The following is a 21,724-nucleotide window of genomic DNA, read 5'->3' as shown; positions in this document are numbered from 1 at the left end:
TTCTGAACAAATATGAGAGGTTTGGGCCTGAAAGATAAACCAGGAAAGAGTTGGCTCTATTCATTCCAGCAACTGAGATGGGTGATATGTTGATGTGAACAGGAATTTGGAAGTACAGAAGGCATGGAGAGGTTGGATGGATGGTAGGTTAACATCAGAGCTGGGAGGTGGTTGGCACAGCATGTAGCAACTCAGCCAGCAATCGGATGAACAGGTAACCAATCAAATAAAACAAGCAAACAAAAAAACCCTCTGAAAGTGAGGACTGTGGGCAAAGGGAACAAGCTGCAAGCAGAGATGCTGACTATCTAAATGATGAATGAAGTGACAGGGGATTGTCTGTAGGGACAAGGCTCTCCTGAGAAAGAGGAATGGGACGAAATCCAGTTGGCATCAACAACCACATATTCACAGGAGAATCACCAGTTACAGATCAAGCCTTGAAAAGACTGGTCCATAGAGTAAATACCTTTAACTTTTGCAGGATTGCCAGAGTACTTAGTTCCACAGGATGTGTTTCAGGGTTGGTTAAAGGATCACATAGGTATCCTACCTTGCAAATAAAACCACAGAGCTAATCTAGCATTCAGTTTTCTCAAAATCCATTTTGACATGAAATACATTATCCAAAAAGCTCACTGCTAGACTGAAAGTAACGCAGGTGAAAATTGGTACCATCTAAGAAAGCTGGGCCCCTTAAATGTAATTGTCCATTCTGAATATACAATTTCCTCTCTCCTATGCATGGTTTGATTCAATCTAAGTGATATTATTAAGGTGAGACCATAAAAGTTTAAGAAAAACCCTTAACACTGTTCCTAGCCAATGTTCCATAGTAAAAAAAAAAAAGTGACAGAGATCTCACTATAGAAAACACATCATTTATAGTTCAGCACTCTGGACCATCTTAATACATGTTCAGTTACACAACGTGCCTAGTCTGTCAACTAGCATTCTGTTTCTCATTCACATCAAGGGAGCGTGATCAGTGGACAGTTTACAGTGGATTGTACCCTACAGGTCCAAACATCTCTCTCCATCATTGAGCTGCAGGATGTAAGCCTGGCCTGTGCATTCTTTTTTCTCTGTGGCGAGATAGTGGCTTTTTATCTCACTGCAATGTCTAGTACGACCGAGCAAATCAAACATCAGAATGAGACAGTGGGTTTCTTTGCCACCAATGCATACTCCCAGGAACATCTGGCACTGGTGAGAAAACTCTCCACACAACCAGCAATAGCCACAAGAAAAATGGACCATGGGGATAAGCTCCCATGCCAGCTGGTCCATACTGGGACTTGTGGGAAGTTCTGCATGCAACACAATGGTACAGTCGGTTACATAGCAATGAAGTCAGCCATAGTACTTGGATGAGTGAAATGAAACTGATGCAGCCTGCTCAAGATCTGTGCATTAGAGAAGCAAGTGAAGGCCCATTACTTTTTCTAAAGGTCTGCAAGGGTTTTGTTTTTAAAATGGCACCAGTCTTTACAATGCCCTACTTTGGTCTGTTTTCTTTTACATGGTACCTAGCTGGTTGTTTCTGGAACTTACACATTTAAGGAGAAACAGCTCCCCTGCCAACTCTCAGAGGTGAGGGACTAAGAGCTTCAGATGATTCCACAGGGCTGTCATCACACCTGTGAAATCCGTGCCTTGGGACACAGGTCTGGAATCATGACCTTAAAGGACCCACCTCAGGACCTCAGTCAAGGTATCCAGCCAAATACTAAAAGAAGCAAACAACCACAACAACAACTCTCTTGCCAGGTGAAAGGGGTTGGGGGAAGGGGAGACCAAGCCATGCCTGATGAATCTGATCGAGCCTTAAGCACATACCTTGCACAAGAAGCCCCGGACAAATCCATCTTAGCATAGATGCTGAAAGGAGGACTTGTCGTTCACCTGGCAAGTCCCCTGCACTGTTTAATAACGCATTTTCGGATGATGGAAACAGAGCTGCGTCTGCAACACTGATCACCAGGGATGCTCTTTATCTTAACCAAAGGCTTGTCATCTCTCCACCTCATTAAACTAGTGATTCCCTCTAGGGAAGGGGGGGAGGTTTGGAGGGAGGGGGAGAGAAAAACAACAAATAAACCTTGAAAAGACATTGGGCCTATAAAACAGAGCCTCTGTTGGAATAGGGTGAGGGAAGCTATTCACCCCTGCAGTGCTAAGACTCTGGAAACCCTCCTGCCTCGCTCCTTGACTTCAAGATAAGTCCAGAATATCCTTCACACCAAGGAACAACATGACCTCCAAAAAAAGAAAAGGAGAGCATTCCTAAATGACGACTGGGAACATCTAGGCTGTGACAACAATTAGTAAATAACCAAAAGACCTGGCATGCACCCAGCAAAAAAGGTAAGTGAACCCCGGCTTGCAACAGAATGCTCCGCTGCAATAACGACCTCATTTCAGTCTCTACTAAGATTTTTTTTAAAAAAAAGCAAATTCCCAACTGAATTGTCTTTTCTATGCCCGGAGTAAGCATTTCCATAAGATTGAAAAGGAAAAAAGCAGAACAGATGAAGTCTCTTAAACAACAAACCAGACTGCTGCCTTACCTGATCATTAACAAGCGTTATAAATGTGTCGTACGAAAGGACCCCCCCTTCCCCACCTTCCAAAAAAAGATAAGAAAAGAAAAGGGATCTAGGAATAACAGTTGTGATGAAATGCTACCTAAGCCAGCTCTTCTGCTTGCCGGTTCGGAAAAGATTTCCAAGTATTCAAAACTGCTGCATTTCCATTGTGATGGTGGGGGGTGAGAAAAAGGAGAGGGAGGGAGAGACCTCTGCAGTATCCTTTCTGCTTCAGCCTCGGCTTCCTGTTCTAAGGCTCACTCTATGGTACCTAATACAAATCAGCAAATAGCTTGGGAAAAAAGTGAGGGGGGGGGAATGGAGGAGTGGGGGGGAAGGAGCCCATCATCTTTACAGGACAGCTCCATCTACTGGCAAAATGAATGAACCTGTACTCTGTTTATTTATTAAATCTGAAAAGCCTCTTCAGCAGAAAGGCATCTTTTTCTTTTTTTCTTTTAACCAAGGCTATGAATAGCCACTGTGGGCCACAATCCAGAGCCATTTCAGAAGAGACGGACTAAAAAGAGGTTATTGTTATTATTACTATTTAAATGCTAACATTTCCAGAATCTTTGCTTTTGTATTTTCAGTTGTTTCCCTCTCCCGTTATTCGAAGGGTTACTTTTCCTCTTCTTGACGCCCAAAACATCTGCAAGCAAAATTAACTCTTTGAATGGTTTCAGAAAACTGCTAAAGGTTGCCATGTGCATTAAGACTGACCCCTGCCCATCCCAAAACAGATTCCTCGCCCCCCCTTCCTGTTGTGTTTAGTAGAGTGCCACTTCACTTCAGGGACAATGTACACATGCAGTAGAATCACGAAAGGCTGCTTTTTCTGGACTGTTCCACATTACACTGCAGGTGTGAGGGGTGGGGGGAGAGATTCCATATTTGGAAAAAAACAAAACTCTTACACACTGAAAAGTAGGCTAGTCCAGAAACCTTCTCCCTGGTATGATAGTCTGAATAACCAGGGAGATTTCTGGGAGGAGGGAACACACAGCTATATGACAAGTCTGAATGGGACAGTGACTGTCCAGGAAAACCTGATTCGGCTACTCATATATAGTTCGGCTGTTACCAGCAGATTCAGGAGCAGCTCATGTGGTCGGGTGGAGCTGTCCTCTCAGCACCAGTTTCACTACAGTTTGCGCGGAAGGAGCTGGGGGTAGGACAGGGTAGCAGCAAGTTCAGAGCTGTGTGGGTGCACCAGTAACTGGAGGGTGGCTGCACAGCTCCACCTCACCCCATGGGCCTCTACTGAGTTTAATTATGCGACCAAAGGCATGTAAAGTATCTATTTATGCATTAATATCCCAACTTGCCTTCAAAAAGAGCTCAAACTGGTATACATGATTCTTCCCTCCACGACAACCCTGTGAGGTAGGTTGGGCTGAGAGTTGGTGATTGACCTTGGGCCTTTATGACTGAGTAGCGATGTGAAACCTGGTTTCCCTCACCACCCATTTCCACACAAATAGCACCATGTAATGTGACTAACCATCGCTTGTCACATCTGTGTGTATTTCAAAGCATTCTGATAGCTGCAACCTGCTGCTCCACAAATCGACGGTATCTAAAGCATTTTTCCCCCTAGACACAGCTTAAAATGGACGGCACAGAATAACTAAACAGCGACAACAACAACAACAACAACAACAACAACAACAGGTAGTTTCATTTCCAGAACTTCTAGACACAGTGTCAGACACAGAGTATCATTATGATCAGAAAAGTGTTAAGTTGCAAAAAGGCTGCCCTCTACTTCTGTATGCTTGTGAAAGAACCAGCCACAGAAACGTGACAGACTCTAAGCAAGTGTTTCTGAAAAAACAAAGCTTCCATACATATTAGGGTAAAAATAACAAGAACACGAGCAAGCCTGGCGTGCTCTGGTCCATGGAGTCACGAAGAGTTGGACACGACTAAACAACAACAAACAAGAACACGAGGAAAGTCCCAAGCCTGGCCCAAGATGTTATGTTGTCCTGAGGTGAAGGGCAAAGATGGCACCCTCGGCTATGCCACATGCAGAATCCAACAGGCAGCTGAATCTTGCTTCAGTGCTAACACTCAGACAATACCCTCCATCACACCTGAGGGCACCAGCATAAAGCAATTTCAAACACTCTGAAAACAGTTTAAAACATTCAACCAGGAATTTCAGGTGTGCCAAGAACAGTATATTTCAGCCATCAAATGCCTGGGTAAAGAGGAATGTTTTTAGATCAAAGTCAAGAATGAGGGAGACAAATGCACCTCACCAGAGAGGACTGTCCACAAATGGAGAACTGCCCCTGAAAAGGCACTTCTGCCCTCCAGCCTCTCCCTACCATTCCCTGTCCCTCAGTAGCTGCCACCCAATGGTATGGTTGACCCTGGGAAGTTGTAAAGAAGGGATGGGGAGCCTAGGACCATCCAGGTGGTGCTGGACTTCAGGTCCCAGCAGCCATGTCCAGTGTGGCCAACAGGAATCATAGAAGCTATAGTCCAGCAACATCTAGAGGGCCACAAATCCCACACTCATGTAAAGCAAGTAAAAGTTAAAAAACACACAACAAAACACAACAAAACACAACAAAACAAAATCTTGTGCATGTTATACAGAGGTAAGCTTCACTGTATTCAGAAGGCCTACCCCTAGGTAAGTGTGCATTAAGTTACAGTGTTAGTCTCTCCTTCTCTCCATCTGTTACCTCTTGTAGAAGGAGAAGGTTTCATGAGAATTGGGGTTCAAGCTTTGTTCCTGGCTGTCTCATCCCCTACAGATGACTAGGACAGTAAGGTAGTAGGGCCACAATCCCTTGCATTTATACTCTCGCTTATTCAAAAATGCAGGAACGGCTCAGCACACACTCGCAGCAGCCTGAACATCGTAAGTGAGGGAGCCAGGATTGAGTTCACTTCCACATCCTGGGAAATCACCTGGTGCAGAGAATGAGTGAAATTAAGGCAATGGGACAAATCAATACGGAGACATGGCAAGTTGGGGCAACATAGCATCCATCAACTATAGAAAAAGAAGTGGACTCATCAGAACTGATAATCTTGTGGTATCCAGTATAATGTTACAGCCGTTTGGCAGTTTCCTTTCATTGGGTGAATTGTGGGTTAATAGTTCATAATGGCCCATTGATGTTTCCTCCATGGGAGCCAATTTTACAGAGATGGCCTTCTGATGCCTGGCGATCTCTCTTGAGTGTTTTGAAGGAGCGACAGTGACTTCCCTGTCTATTGGGGATGTAAGGGGCCCATAAAAAGTGTATGTGCATGAGAGAGGCTGGTGGGTGCTGCCTGCAGTTTGGAATAAGAAGAGAGAGAAGCACAGAGAGCTGGCTAAAGGCATCTCTCTTCAGGACTCTTTCAGTGGGATCTGGTGTAGCAGATCAACTACCAATTAGGAGTGTCAGTTGTTTGCCTCCACTTGGTTCTCTCTTTGCACATTTGTAAATAAAGCAGATAATAAAGCAAAAAGTGGTATCAGACTCCAGGGCGCTCTCTCTCTCTCTCTCTCTCTCTCTCTCTCTCTCTCTCTTCCCCAAAGGAAACCCTACCTAGGTAGCACTGCCACTTGGGACTTCTCCTAAGGGAAGTGTGGCACGTGCAGCAATATAAAATCACAAATGCCTGATGCTTGCTTTAATCAGTCTGACAAAGCTATGTCACAGACCCAAATGCTTTAAATGTGGGGGTTCTTAGAACTGAGTGATAAGTGCTTAGCACCCCATGAGATGAGTTAGACTATTAAGACAACTATGCAGTAGTTCTAGGTTAGGCAGAGAGCCCAAGCATAAAAATAAACTTCAGCACCCAAAATCTGTAGGACCCAATGGCCCCCGAGTTACCTATACACATGTACTGCCGACAGAGCTGAGCAGAGAGAGCCTGATTGGAAAAATGCAGTGATGGTGGTGATAGGGCAAGGAGAGCATAGTAGACTATATCCAGCCTCTCTGAACAGCTAATAAGCACAATTCTTGCTCTACAGAGTGGGCTCAATGTTCACTGCCCCAGAAGCTGAATCAGGAAGGGAAACACATGATGCACAGCACTTTATTTAGCTTGGCATGCATTTTCCAGCTTTCGGTTCCACCTGCCTTAATGGAGACAGCCCCCATAATAGAGGGGAACCGTCAGCAAACCAGTTGCTGCTGTAAAGGCAGTAGTGTGGGGTGTCAGTGTGGTGTGGGTGCAGTGGCAGTGGTGCTGAACTGGCTTTGGCACTGTGCTTGCACCACTCTGGCCCCCTCCCTCCTAGTAAGCACAGCAGCTGACAGCACCCATCCAGGCTGGCCACCCCTGCCAAGTGCTGATGCCAGTGGTCCAAATGTGGAAATCTGCATCCAGAGTTGCAGGCAGGGGTGGATGTTTCTCCCCGTTTCTCAATTGTCTCATCTTAAGTTCAGTTCTCCCCATTTCCATGTCAGTTTGTGGGCTAGTTTTTCTTCAAGACAGTCCACATGAAAAATTGTGCGAACTTTTGTGTACATTTCTCCTAACGTATGGATACAGTATTTGAATTTTGTCAAATAGGTGCATTTTTCTTAACAAGCTTTCTCTAATACAAAGCACAATATATCTGAATATTCTTTTCACTAACGTGCATATTTTCTGGTGCACTTTCCGCAAATGTGCACTTTGCCTGGTTGCAACATATTTGGTTGCTTACAAAATTCGGAGAAGTGTGGATTTTGAAGGACAGCTGCATTTTAGTTCACATCTTGGTTCAGGAAGTGCAGATTAGGTAAGATCACTTTAAAATGTGAACTGGATTAATTTCCTTCCCATCCCATCCCATCCCTACTTGCAGATAAGGACATCACCACTAACATATGGTCTCAGGAAGTGCCTGGATTCAGCCCCCTCACCCCCCCCAAAGTGGACCAGCACCATATCAGCTTTGAGTGGTATGCCAGTGGTACACTCCCTCCACCAGTGTTGTGAACCTGCAGTAGATCAAAATGCCAGGAAACAATCTGAGCACAGAGCCCTGTTCATACATATTGTTTGCCCTTGTGTGAAATGAGTGAATTTTACTTCACGCATCTCTTTGCCAGACAACATGAACTTGAAAGACCTACATTGGCTCCCAGTACGTTTCCGAGCACAATTCAAAGTGTTGGTGCTGACCTTTAAAGCCCTAAACGGCCTCGGTCCAGTATACCTGAAGGAGTGTCTCCACCCCCATCATTCTGCCCGGACGCTGAGGTCCAGCACCGAGGGCCTTCTGGCGGTTCCCTCATTGCGAGAAGCCAAGATACAGGGAACCAGGCAGAGGGCCTTCTCGGTAGTGGCGCCCGCCCTGTGGAACGCCCTTCCAGCAGATGTCAAAGCGATAAACAACTACCTGACATTCAGAAGACATCTTAAGGCAGCCCTGTTCAGGGAAGTTTTTAACGTGTGATATTTTACTGTATTTTTGGTTTCTATGGAAGCCGCCCAGAGTGGCTGGGGAGGCCCAGCCAGATGGGCGGGGTATAAATAATAAATTATTATTATTATTATTATTATTATTATTATTATTATTATTTAATATGTTACTTGCATTAAAAAAAAAGAACTTACGAGAATTAGATTTAATACTTTATACTCTACTGTGGGCTACTGTGTTGACAGGGGAGTTAATTTCATCACTGCTGCTTTAAATTCTCCACTTTCTTTTCACATTATTTCTTCCCCTGGGGCTGAATGTTTAGTAATTCGGAAAAGCCTGAGCTTGGCAGCACTGGAGACTGAAGTCTTTTGTGTGGCAGGACAAGTGCAGTATGGCAAGGAACATGACAAGCTTTGGCCCTGATAGGGAATGACTGAAGAGGAGGAAGGAAAATATGGATCACCTTCTGTGTGCATTTACTCAGTGACCTTTGTGCTGAGGCTTCAAGTTAGGAGCCTGGTACTGAGGTCATTTTGCATGAGGAAAACCAGCATCTTATGTTCACTTGACTTGGGACACTCAGTTAATAGCACCATTGTACATAGTACTATTATTAGTAATAATCTGACCACATGGCCCCTGCACAACTTGGGGTCAAAGTGGACTCTGCCACTGAGCAACCTGAATAGCCATTTGTGTGTATCCCTTATTGTGTGGACAATGTCATTATGTCATTTAGCCAGTAGGTGGCCCTGAACTCAGGGTTATCTGGGTGGAGGTGGGAGCTGCTTCTTCTTGCTCTGTTCTTCTCAGAGGGAGAAATAAAGACAATAAATTTATTGTATAGCTTTCTGACTGTGTCATCTAAGCCTTCCACCACACTAATTCGTCTCATTTGTCAAAGTTCTGAACACAAACAGTAAAGCACGGCTAATTCTACTCAAGTCATAGAATCTAGAGAACTGGGAGGGACCTCAAAGGTCGTCCTATCCAACGCACAGCCAATTCAGGAAAGCCACCACTACAGCATTCTTGAAGAGTGGCTGTCTGCCTCTGCTTAAAAATCACTTAAAAAAGAGAGTCTACCACCTTCTGAAGCATTCTGTCAAGCCACCCATATTATCAGGAACCTCTTGCTAACGTTTAATCAAAACCCAGACAGTCCTCACCAACAACACAATATTCCCCTGCTGGATCAGAACAACACCCGTCTAGTCCAGCATCCCATTTCCAATATCCAGCCTTTGACAATATATTCCACAAGTTAACCATGCGTTGTTGTAAGTGTAGGATGTGAAACACAAGAGCAGTCAAGTACAACATTCCTAGAGTGAACATGTTTACACATGGGGAGGAATGTTTGTCCAGCCAGCTGGTAAACTTCCTGTTTCCTTCTGGGCTGGGACAGACTTCCTCTGCATGTGACTTGAGGTGGGCATGGCCTCACCTGTGCAGGTAACGACAAAAGCACAGGGCAGGGCAGCCATCTCTCTCTCTTTTGACTACATGCATCGAAGAAGGAACATCTGCTTAGCCAAAGATGCTCTCTTGGCTCCAGCCAAGAAAGGACAAAGGGACTGCCTTCTTATGAGATAGTTTCTAGGTATATGTTACTTTTCTAAGCTAAGTCTGCCTTCTGGGATCCTATTGTCAACAGAATGATGTGTGAGTAAACCTTTTTATATTTTATACTGTGTTGTGTCTTATCTTTTATGAGGGAATAAGGGGAAAATACCAGAACAGTTATTATAGAGGCTTTAGCGAACCTGAGCAAACGCATCCGCTGCAAGTTTAAAAAGAGGGATTTTACTCTGCTAAATTGTGGAACTTGTTAACACAAGTTGGAAAAGGACATAATCAAACAATATATCCTCTCCTGCATCCCTGAACATTCCCACAGTAAGTGCTCCAGAATGGGGGTGGGAATGGGGAGGATGCCCTCAGTGGATGCCCTTGCCATGGTCACCACTTCCCATTTTCTTGATATCTTCCTCTGAACCCAATCTGTCTCTACTGCTCCGAAGGAGAGTGCAAAGTGAAGGCTGCTCCTCATTGGTCCTCGTTGACCAGCTTTTGCTGGGCTAGCAGACCCACTGGAAAAATCAAACGAGGGCACATTTAAGCAGGTCTTGCAAGATCACAGTTATGGCATTCTATATAAAGAGGGGGAATGCTTTGGCAGGTGTGGCCTCACTCAAAAGATAAACATATTTACCAAGAGCTGATTGACACAAGAGTATTTCCCCATCTTGTAGCCCAGTATTACGAATTCTGACTGACAGCAGCTCTCCAAGGTCTCAGGCAAAAGCTTTTGTGAACTTTGTCACCACTTTGGCAGGAATTGGATCTGAATCCTTAGCTGTACAAGGTTCATATGCACCAAAAATTTAGGTGCCCTGACCATAAATATCTCAAAAACTTTTTAGTACAGTGCAAAAATGTGCTAACAAACTGCTAAGCGTAATTTACTATAGATTGGCATGGGAGATTGCATATAGATTAACCAGCATGTTTTCTTCTATCAGCCAGTATCAAATCTGAGGCCGAACTTCCTCCCCTCAGAGTGTAGAGGTAGCCCTGATTGCTGGGAAAGGGGCTTTTCAGATGAGGAATTACACCCAAGCAGACAGTCAAGGCCTGCCCAAAATATTGGGCAGGTCAAGCAGGCCTTATCTTCCATCAAAACTCCTGCCAAACATGCCAGCATCCCACCACAGAGGTTGTTCCAAGGCTAGCATGCACACACACCCCCTTCCTGAATCAATGAGGGGAGCTGCAAGATGCAACTTTTCCACAAGAATCAACCCAGCGTCATACATTTTGCCTACACCAAAAAGCAATTTTGTATGTTTGTGCTGCAGTATGCAAGACAGGGAAGCCTCTTTCCATCCAGCACAATGCATGAGTAATCAGGACAGTGGACTGCCTTGGTCCCATGAGCCCAAGCAAGAGAAGGAGTCCCAGCAGGCCACTTAACAGCTGTGACAGCATGTCTGTTTGATCGCTTACTGCCACCAAACACTGCCTGGTTCTGCATCGTTCTCAGGCTTCTGGGGCATTAATCCACTATGAAAATTTGTGTGCTATCACCATCTCTCTCTCTTTTTTATCCTACGCTTTCTCCAATTAGCTTAGGAGGGCACTCATTCTTTCCACCCCTCGTTTATGCTCTCAACAACCATGTGAAGTAGGTTAGCTTGAAATACAGTGACTAGTCTTGGGCTGATTGACATCAGGTGCTCTTTTAAAATGTGGAAATGGGGGGGGGATTATTGGGTTGCTTTTGTTTTTGATATCGTGATTTTATATTGCGAACCGCCCCGAGATCTATGAGTATAGGGTGGTATACAAATTTAATAAATAATAAGAATAGTCCAATGAACTTTGTGGCTATGTAGGAACTAGAACTAAAAAATAAATAAATCGCTATCAGTCTTCCTACTCCAGGGATAGGGAACCTGTGGCCCTCAATATGTTGTTGGACTCTAATTTCCACCAGCCCCAGTCAGTATGCCCAGTGATGAGGCTTGATGGGAATTGTAGCCCAGAAACATCTGAACAGCCACCATTTTCTTACCCTTGTCCTAGCCCAACATTCTATCAACTACACAAAACTGACAGTCATGTTTATGTCTCTCCCACACAGTATTGCACCAATGTTACAGAGGTGGGCACAAATGCTCTGGAAGTTTTGGGCTTGTGGGGAGGGAAGAGGGAAGGATTCATTTACTTTGACATTTGAAGTTTGCATTGATTCCTCTTGAAACAGCACCTGAACAAAGCAAGCTGCTCTCACAGGAATCCCAGGCCTCCTGATACACCGCGAAGTGGGGCACAGATACAGAAGAAATGAAATACTGTAACAGTGTTTTGCTTTCTTAAATTACTCTGATCTGTGCAAAAGACTACAGGGACGAATCCAGATGCTTAGATGAACCTACAGCAACAATGTCCAGACGCATCTATAAAAACAATTGTCTGGTCACAGAAATAACTTGGGCCTGCATTTCCATTTGGTGCTGGCCTCATTCAGGCACCCAAGAAGAATGTGGGGAAGGGGAGGTTTGTAGGAGGCATGTGTACTGCCCCTGGCTCCAGTGTTTTTGCCCTGCATGCACTGCTCCAACCTTTCTGCCACACTAAAAAACAATGTGGCTCTTCTTGGGCTTTAATCTAGGTTTTGCCAGTGAGATTTTTCAAGGCCACTGCCAGACCCACAAGGCCACCAACTTTACCCATGGGACTGCCAAGCACGTGGGAGCACTAATGTGCCAAAAAAAGCGCATCTGTGCACCCATAGACATTGGTGCTTCCTTACAGTACACAAGGAGTTTCTCCCCAAAGTTGAAATTGGCAAGGGTGACTACCTGCATGGCAATCCATGTGTACATACACTGCTCTGTGCATGGAACCTGGAACAGCACTAAATTAATATTGAAATCTGCTACTGCTAGGCACTTAAAAGAGCAGAAATATCAGGCGACACCTGAACAAAGAAGCTAGAACACTTACGCAACAGTGAGTTGTTTCCTGAACCTCTCTGAAAAAGCAATGCTCCTTTAGGAATGCCACACATCCACTTATGAACATAACCCCGTGAGAACCCTGAAAAGAATGAAATGCTTGAAATTCTAATTGCACATAAGATCTTAGAGAGCCACAAGAGCTTAAGATAGGTCCAGCATCCTGTTCTTACAGGGGCCAACCAAATTGCTGTGGGGAAATCCATAAGCTGGACATGAGGGCAACAGCATTCTCTGTGTTTGCATTCCCCAGTAACTGGTATTCAGAGGGGCACTGCCTCCAGCAGGAAGTAGTACGGAGCCATCATGGCTAATAGCCTTTGATAAACCACTTTGAAGTTTTATTTCTGTAAACCACCTGGAGGTTTTTTTACGCGGGATAAAGAATGAGTGAACAAGGAGACAGTTGAATCCTCATAATCAAGGGTGGGAAACCTGTGGCACCCCTAGAGGTTGCTGCACTCCAGCTTCCATCAGCCCCATCCAGCATGGCTAGTGGTCAGGGAAGATGGGAGTTTTACTCCATCAAATCTGTGTGTGTGTGGGGGGGTATCAGGTCCTGTACCCTTGTTCAAAATGGCCTGGACTCTATGCACTTCAATTGGCTTGCAGTGGTCACCATGAGGGATGGCTGGTTAGCTTTTGGCTCTTTGGGAAATCAAGAAAGGCCTCACATCTAAAACAGCATTACAGAACTTTTTTTAAAAAACCAAATCAAAACCAAAACATAATTTGTTTTATTCATTCATTCATTCATTCATTCATTCCCCACCCATCTGGCTGGGTTTTCTTTTCTTTTCTTCTAAAAGTCAGATAGTTGTTTATTTCATTGACATCTGATGGGAGGGCATTCCACAGGGCAGGCACCACTACCAAGAAGGCCCTCTACTTCTTTGAATCCTATATTTAATAAAGATCAGCTGGCTACAATTCTTTGGCTTAGCAAATTGACTTTGATGGTTGCGTTATATATTAAACTTGCTATCCCAGGCATACGCATTTAGGAGAAAGTTCCATGGGAACCAATGAAACTTTTTCTATGCATGTATAGGAATTTACATCACACTGTTGTGCTGGTGTAAATGAATCAGCTTAATTGGCAAGAGGTATGAAATCTATATCCATAACTTCCTGCCGTATATACACAAATACACACACACACACACACACACACACACTCCTCTCAGTTACCAATAGAGAACAAGATACTGTCTCCTTCACTGCTGAGAGTGGCAAAAAATATGAAGATGAAGAGAGGGAGGGGGAGGGGAAAATATACCCAAACCCAAGCAAAGCCTAACACTATAATCCTATGAACACACTAACCCTACTAAATCCAATAAGACATACTTCCCTGTAAACATATATAGGATTGGGCTGTAATATATGTTGAACAGGGAACTAAAAATACACCAGATTAATAGCACAAATACTTCTATTTTATCCAAAAGCCTGTGTTGCTTACAGCCAATATAATATCTTTTAAATATAGTTTTCAGAACTAGCACAAGGAAGCTACCCTTTTATACATTGCACAACAGTATTTCCCAAAGGATATAATGACAGGTATCTAAGATTAGAATGGAAGTTCTTTTCCCTTAACATTTGTTATTGGTTGTATTCCTTACCCCCTCTTTTGTGTTATGACTATCATACAAGTATCTGGATATCCCAACAGAAAGTATTTTCATTTTTTTTTAAAAAAAAAGATAAATGGTAATCAGGCAACTTACCCCCTCCACTGATAGATGTGAAAGAATAGCAATGATGAAAATGACTTCATTGTGGATATTGAAAAGAAACAGCAATGATTTACTATTTTCATAAAAAAGTGATATAAATGATATGAACAAGTGAGAGCTCACTGTTACAAGCCAGAACACCCCTTTAAGATCTTCATATAGGCTAAAGAAGCCTAGTCGTTCTGCAAGATAAAGCAGTATGAACGCAGCCAATCTTTCTAGAACCCAGATGCAAGCTAGCAGAATTTAATGAGTCAGTGTGCTGACTGAAGAAATTCTCCTTCCCCCCACTCCAGGATGTGTAACTGTAGCTAGCTTAAAAATAATAATAATTAAGCAGCATATTTGAGCTTTGGTTGCACAGAAGTTTTACAGATGAGCAGTTCTTTTAAGGGACTTCTGCCCTGCTTCTTGTTATATATATGGTCTGATTGAACAGTGCTTTGTTGCTGTCCATGGTGCTGAACAATGCCTCCGAGCTTCAGGGTACAGTCCAATGTATCATGCAGCCTCATTAAGTGATAACACTCCAGCAAAATGAGTCTGTTTGCTTGAAATTCTGTCCACAAGGCGACTGCATCAATATTGTGCTCTTCACTACCCAAGGCCTGCTCTGCTGCAACCCAATACTGAGATTCTCCCCCCTCAACAACAACAACCAAAATCCATCACTGGTAATAGAATCCTATTCAGGGATCAATATTCCACCCCCCGGAGTCTTGGAATAGACTTTAGCATATTATTTGAACCCTTTTGGCTACACAAATCCTTTGACTGCAAACACCATCAAAGGTACTCTCTCTGGATATCTGCAGAGCAGTCACTGGGTACAGTCTTGTCCGCAGTACACACACCCCTGTATGTATATTATGGGGATATAAATACACAGAGGTAGGAAATGACTGCTAGCCAAGTATCTTTTCTTGATTTTTACCATGAATTAATATTACAAAGAAACACACACACACACACACACACACACACACACACAGGCACTAGCTCAAATGCAGACACAAAGCAGCTGTCTTATGAAAGAAGAAAGCACGTTTTTACACATTTGGAGTCCCAGGCAATGCAAAGATCCACAAACTGCAGTAAATCTGCCACGCTGAATAGCCATCCCCAACAATATTCTCCCGCAACACCTCGAAGGAAATGGATTTTCTTTCATAGCTTAATCAGTCAAATCAACAGTAATTCCCCCATGGAGAGAGATGTTTGTTAAGCAAGCCCTGATGTATTATTTATTTGTTTGCAGGGTGTTTCAAAGCTGGAAAAGGACTAGCAAGAAACACACAATGCTTTTTCAAGCAAAGAAACAGACCACAAATTTCCTTTCTTAGCAATTTCTCCTCTGCGTCCTAGTGCATTGCTGATAGTCATTGGTATTGGAGGATGGGGGTGGGGTGGAGAATCCCTCAGCATAGTTACCAGTAAATCATGCATTGAAAAAAAAATTACCCAAGTAGATGCAGCAAAAGGTCATAATCCAACTTCCATGCCCCCATGAAGCATTAAGCTGAAGCAGGAAGCCCACTAGCTTGTTCAGGCCAGTAGACTCTCTCCTACACTTGACCTAGACTGCCTTACATAATGTGGAACCAGCGCCGTATCCTGAATGTCATCCCTGGCAGGAGTAGCAAGTGCTGGCAGCAGGCGGACTGGTAGTTTGCATGAAGATCACGGAGCTTCTCTCTCCCTCTCTCCCTCTTTCTCTCTCCCCACCCCCCTGAAAACTGGGCTGCTCAAAGAGAAGAGGGACGATTAGCTCAGAAAAGCTGGTGTCATTCTTCCCCTGGAACGAATGACCGGGATAGACGAGAGCCTTAGCGAGGCAAGGCAGACAGCAAAATCTGCATTTGTCCTTACAGCCAGCCTCACACATTCCCTGTCGTATTGTCTCGAGGACTGCATAGCTGCAGCTCATGTGAGCCAGAGAGAGGCAAGTGAGGAAAGGATATGATGCTTGCCTGTGTTTTCTCAGTGTGGTGAGTAGAAGGCAGAGACAGAGGAACGGAAGGTCAGAATCTTAAATGCTTTCGTTCAGTAAATCGTGCTCAGTGTGCATGTCGCCGTTGTGTCACTATAAGAGTATTCGTGTGCAGATACGGTCTCTCATGGACCCCATTTGGCATGTTGAGCTGAATGCATTCGATTGATTTGTATTTTTTGCCCATGCAAAGCATGTGTAAACCTGATTCTAAAGAGGATTTTTTTTGGTAATTATTCTTGTTCAGGGGGATTCCTGCCTTTAATTATTTTCTGAAGATGAGCATCTGAGAATTCCCTAGATTGCAACTGTGTTTAGAATATATTAGCACTTTCTCTGGAAGAGAGGCAAAAGGAACTAAACAGAAATAGGTACTTGGCTTGCAAGAGTTGGCAAAGACCTACACAGAATTCTATCACTGGGTAATAGTGAGGATTGTTTGAAATACTGTATGTGATTTGAATTCCTTCTCCAATTTACTTGACAAGTTTGTAAATAAGTAGGAATGCAAAAAAGAAGAAGAAAAGAAAAAAAAGACCCAAGCAACCCTGTTTAGCAACAGGAAATGAGGAAATGTTGTCAGCATGGTTACTGAACTTTACTATACGGCTCTGTTGTGGGTTGCTAACGTGTAAAGGTGAGCCAGGTGAGAAATAATGTAATCCTGTAATAATGACCTTCCAGGAACAGACCAAAGGTCTCTCTAGTCCAACACTCTGCTTTCAGCAGTAGCTAAAGAGACACCCCCAGGAAGCTCAAGACCTTCCACTGCTGTCAGCATTTGGTAATTGTTGGTATACTGCCTCTGAATATGAAGGCTCCATTTCTAGTGAGTATAGTTGGTAATCATGAATGGATCCTTCTTCCTTACCCTTTTAAAAGCCTTGTATTCTATTCTAACCGCTGTGCGAGGTAACACTTTTGGGGTGTGCCCAAAACTTACCAGTCAGTTTGGTTGTTTGATCCCGAGTTGTAGTGCTTTGAAGAAAAAAAGTGGGCAGAATAATCTGCATGTATGCACACTCTCTCCATATCAAAAATCAATTTATAAATCTGTTTTGTCCCCAGCTTAGTCATTTTTACCTAACCTAAAAAATCCTCCTCCTCCTCAACCTTTCTTCCAATGCTCCAATAAATTGTACTTACTATTTTATGTATGTTCCACATTCTAAAGGATGGAGATATAATTAATATTATATTATATTAATATTAATTAATTACTTAATTAATAATTAATTAATTAATTAATATTATATTATATAATATTATATATATATTATATCTCCATCCTTTAGAATGTGGAACATACATAAAATAGTAAGTACAATTTATTGGAGCATTGGAAGAAAGGCTGAGGATGGAGATATAATATATTTTTTATATATATATATGAGTGAGTGATGAAGATTGCACGTGGTGTTCTAATGATGGGTGCACCATATGTCTGCATAATCTTAATAAATGCAAGTTGCTGTTATATTTCCAGTCCTTTCCCTAATATTTCTAACACTCAGGGCATGGCATTCTTATTTAGCTTTTGACCTGACATCATGACCCCAAAATCTGTTTCCTAGGTAGCTGCAATCAGTGTAGGTATCATAAGTCATAACCCATACCTATCATGCTGCCTCTGTTTCCTTCAGCCTCCTCCTCAAGACTGACTTATCCCATGAAGCCCTTGACAAAATCTCTCAACCCCCCCCCTTTTGTGTCATACCTGAGATGTAAGCTCATTGAGGGCAGGAGCTTGTCTTTTTGTTTGTCACTCTGTAAAGTGCTATGCACACTGATGGCACTATCTAAACAAGCAAATAAACAATGTGGCAGATATTAGGAGCATTGTAATTAGCTTGCTGTTATTCCAATACACTTTTATTGCATCTCATCTGTCATGCTGTTGCATATTCACCTAGTTTGGAGATCTCCTTTCAAAGCTCTCTGGTGTCTTCTTGTTGGCATTTATCTGTCTCAGGAGACAATGGAGTGTGCATCTGGAGGGGAAGTCAAAACCGATGTGTTAGCAGCAATGAAATGACCTCCCCAGGGTGCAAGTCTGGGCAGTGTGTATGAAGGTCCTGATAGGGATGTATTTGGGTGTCTGCTGTGGACCAGAACCATCCCTACTTTCATTCCTCAGGATTTGCCACAGCCCAGTCAGAAAGCCAGTTTCCAACAGTATATGCTTGTATGTTCAATCCTCCTCTTTGGAAGAACTAATGTCATTTGGTTGCAATTTCCCCACAATAAAACTTACGTTTTTACTTCATTAACATGCCAGTGGATTAAAAACTTCTCTGCCTAAGCATGATCAAATGCTCTGTAGGTCACAGACTACAGTGGTACCTTGGGTTACATACGCTTCAGGTTACATACACTTCAGGTTACAGACTCCGCTAACCCAGAAATAGTACCTCGGGTTAAGAACTTTGCTTCAGGATGAGAACAGAAATCATGCTCTGGCAGTGCGGCAGCAGCAGGAGGCCCCATTAGCTAAAGTGGTGCTTCAGGTTAAGAACAGTTTCAGGTTAAGAACGGACCTCCAGAACAAATTAAGTACTTAACCTGAGGTACCACTGTATTGGCAAGTAGATACATCTTGGCTTCTGGTAAGAGAAATTACAGCATCACTAAGGACTTAGGAAAGTTGCCTCTTTGGTGCTGCTGTTTAACCACCCTGGCATCCAAGCATGTCCAAAGGGTGGGATAGCCAGGTACACTTGCCCCAGGCCTTGAAGGGCTAAGTTGGCCAGGGAGTCCTGCCAGGGGCCTCTCAGCTGAGTGGGGAATTAATGGGCTATCCCAGGGTCTCAGACAAGCTCTGCACAGGCCTGCTGGCATCTGTTTAATAATGAAAGCAACACACACCTGCATGCATGCACACCTGTTTACTTTGCACAGCAACAATTATAAAAACATGAGGTTGGAGCTTGAGAGTGATTCATTCCTGCCAGATTCATAACCTTTGAAGAGCAGTCCAATCCTTCGCTGAGTGAGGATGAAGTCACTACTAAATTCTGCTGTGAAAGCAGAACAAAATTCTGTGCCCCTATGGAGGATTTACATCAGTTTGGCATTAGTGATGTGCTAGTAGTACTCTGCCAGTGCAAGGGGTCAAAAATGGGTAGAGTTGTGCTTGGTCAGAATCCTTTGCTTGCTTAGAGCAGTGTTTCCCAAACTACAACTCCCATCATCTCTAGATAGCAGGACCACTGGTCAGGGATTATGGGAATTGTAATCCAAAAACAGCTGGAGGCCCAAGTTTGGGAAACACTGGCTTAGAGCTTGATCTGGCTCCTCATGGAGCATATACTTATGCCTTCAAAGGAGGTGTCAAAAGTGAATGATCAGGAAGAGAGCATTGTACATATAAAGATGTGCTGCATGGGGACACAGCACACTGCCCTTGTGCCGTGAGAGCTTAGTGCAAACCAGCGAGAACTTTGGTGTAAGGAAGGGCTTTGCACAAGCAAACAGTCAATGTTAGCTATGAAAGAGGAAGGATGGATAATTAACTCTCACCTGGTCTGAGAACCTTTACAGGTACTTTGCTGCAGGACTGGAGACAAGAAGCCCAGCTTTGATCCCACAACTAGGCTACAAGAATAAGCCGTGCCATACAGGTAAGCAAAGAAGTCACCCGGTTAGGGTTAGGACTCATACTTCAAAGGGCAAACTGTGAACATCAGCCATCTCTTCCACCTGCTCTCCAAGGAGAGAGATGGTTGTGTAGAACATCCACTCTCATGACCACAGAGTGTCTTCAAGTTGGTAGGCCCACCACCTGCCTCCTTGATCCATGCCCGTCTTGGCTGATTAGGGAGTGTCCAGATGTTGCGCGGACCCCCCCTGGTTGAAATTATTAATTTGTCCCTTGACACGGGGACATTCCCAGGGGAACTGAAGGAAGCAGTGGTGTGTCCACTCTTAAAGAAAACTTCATCAGATCCCTTAGACCTATCCAATTACCGCCCAGTTTCAAATCTTCCATACCTGGGTAAGGTAATTGAGAGAGCAGTTGCTGAACAGCTTGGTAGGTTTCTGGAGGAAACATCGACATTAGATCCATTTCAGTCCGGTTTCCGTCCTGGTTTTGGGACGGAGACGGCTCTGGTTGCCCTAACAGATGATTTCCGTAGACAACTGGATCGAGGCGGGTCAGGACTGCTGATCCTTTTAGATTTGTCAGCAGCCTTTGACATGATCTTCTGGACCACCACCTCGCAGACGTGGGGATACAGGGCATAGCCCGTAACTGGTTGTGCTCTTTTATCTCTGGTCGGGGACAGAGGGTGGCACTAGGGAGGGAAATGTCGTCGCGCCACTCCTTGGTGTGTGGAGTGCCGCACGGCGCAATTCTCTCCCCGATGCTTTTTAACATCTTTATGCACCCCCTTGCCCAGATTATCCGGAGCTTTGGGCTGGGCTGTCACCAATATGCTGATGACACTCAGCTCTATCTGCTGATGGATGGCCACACCGACTCGGCCCCGAACACACTGACCAGATGCTTGGAAGCTGTGGCTGGATGGTTTCATGGGAGCCGATTGAAACTAAATCCTTCGAAGACAGAGGTCCTATGGCTAGGTCGGGATGGCATGGGGATGAGGGACGAACTCCCTTCTCTTGCGGGGGCCCAATTAGTGCCATTGCCTTCCGTTAAGAGTTTGGGTGTAATCCTTGACGCCTCCCTTTCCATGGAGGCGCAAGTTACAGCAACAGCCAAGGCGACATTTTTCCACCTTCGCCGCATCAAGCAGTTGGTCCCTTACCTTTCCCGCCCCGACCTGGCCACAGTGATCCATGCAACGGTCATCTCCAGGCTTGACTACTGTAATTTGCTCTACGCGGGGCTTCCCTTGAAGCTGTCCCAGAAACTCCAGCGGGTACAGAATGCTGCAGCGAGGCTCCTCACGGGGTCTCTGCCATGGGAGCATATTCACCCAGTGCTTTTCAAGCTGCACTGGCTCCCGGTGGAGTACAGGGTCAGATTTAAGGTGCTGCTTTTGACCTTTAAAGCCCTTCATGGCCTAGGACCCTCATACCTACGGGACCGCCTCTTCTGGTATGCCCCACGGCGAGCCTCAAGGTCCATAAATAACAACACCCTTGTGGTCCCAGGCCCTAAGGAAGTTAGATTGGCTTCAACCAGAGCCAGGGCCTTTTCAACTCTGGCTCCGGCCTGGTGGAACGCTCTGCCTCATGAGACCAGGGCCCTGCAGGATCTGATTTCTTTCCGCAGGGCCTGTAAGACAGAGTTGTTCCGCCTGGCCTTTGGCTTGGAGCCAATTTGATTCCCTCCCTCTCTTTCTTTTTTCTTTTCCTTCTCCTCCTGCGATGAGGCTACATTTTAATGTTCCATTATTTAAATGTTGTTTTTTATTTTTGTTTTTAAGTTGTAATCATTCATCTTGTTTTTATTATTGCTTGTAAGCCGCTCTGAGCCCGGCCTTGGCTGGGGAGGGCGGGGTATAAATAAAAAATTATTATTATTATTATTATTATTC

At 44.2% G+C, this 21,724-nt stretch overlaps 1 protein-coding gene across 4 annotated transcripts in view; it reads right to left on the bottom strand.

Annotated features, from left to right (window-relative positions):
* The window catches only part of LOC310744875 (sodium channel protein type 1 subunit alpha), a 106,557-nt gene extending 90,657 nt beyond the window's left edge, over positions 1–15,900 (bottom strand). For all 4 annotated transcript variants that reach the window (XM_083576763.1, XM_083576765.1, XM_083576764.1 and 1 more), the window contains exon 1: positions 15,692–15,900. The gene's annotated coding sequence lies outside the window, so the exon portion shown is untranslated. The remainder of the gene's footprint in view (positions 1–15,691) is intronic.
* Positions 15,901–21,724: the final 5,824 nt, after the last annotated feature.

The sequence above is a fragment of the Podarcis filfolensis genome (assembly GCF_964270895.1).
Source record: "Podarcis filfolensis genome assembly, chromosome: 1".
NCBI classification, from domain to species: Eukaryota; Metazoa; Chordata; class Lepidosauria; order Squamata; family Lacertidae; genus Podarcis; species Podarcis filfolensis.
The sequence above is the reverse complement of the archived record's forward strand: the minus strand, read 5'-3'. Positions and strand labels throughout refer to the sequence as shown.